General features: G+C 24.1%; 1 long non-coding RNA gene across 1 annotated transcript in view; it reads right to left on the bottom strand.

Moving 5' to 3' along the window:
* LOC113220919 overlaps window positions 1-418 on the bottom strand; it is a 1,534-nt gene extending 1,116 nt beyond the window's left edge. Inside the window, exon 1 of the long non-coding RNA XR_003307573.1 lies at window positions 179-418. This is a non-coding gene — a long non-coding RNA (uncharacterized LOC113220919). The remainder of the gene's footprint in view (window positions 1-178) is intronic.
* Window positions 419-424: the final 6 nt, after the last annotated feature.

The raw sequence follows: 424 nt of genomic DNA, 5'->3' as shown, positions 1-424 counted from the left end.
AAAAAAAAAAAAAAAAAAAAAAAAAAAAAAAAAAAAAAAATAGAAAACATTATGTGTGTATGAATCAGTATGCATATACATGTCAAACAAGTAATAAAAAATTTTGACTAATAGTACTAAGCGATTTTGACTAATAGTACTAAAAAATGTATGAACATTTTTTCGTTTTTTTTATTACCTGGTGCTTCGTCATATTGATTAAACAAGCTTCCATATTTTGACAAACTTAATGAATCGTTAGACTGCTTTCTAAACTTAAAAGGATTAGGATTGTTTATAGACCTAAACTCTAAGTCTTCATTTTCAGAACTCTCGTTATTAACTCCACTTGTTGAACTTATTTCTAAATCTTTTGAATAAGTTATATCAATTATGTCGTTTGTTAATTTTTGTAGTTGTTTTTGTTGTTGTTTTTGTTGTTGTT

The sequence above is a fragment of the Piliocolobus tephrosceles genome, unplaced genomic scaffold (genome assembly GCF_002776525.5).
Source record: "Piliocolobus tephrosceles isolate RC106 unplaced genomic scaffold, ASM277652v3 unscaffolded_16453, whole genome shotgun sequence".
NCBI classification, from domain to species: Eukaryota; Metazoa; Chordata; class Mammalia; order Primates; family Cercopithecidae; genus Piliocolobus; species Piliocolobus tephrosceles.
This window is presented reverse-complemented; position numbering and strand designations above follow the sequence as displayed.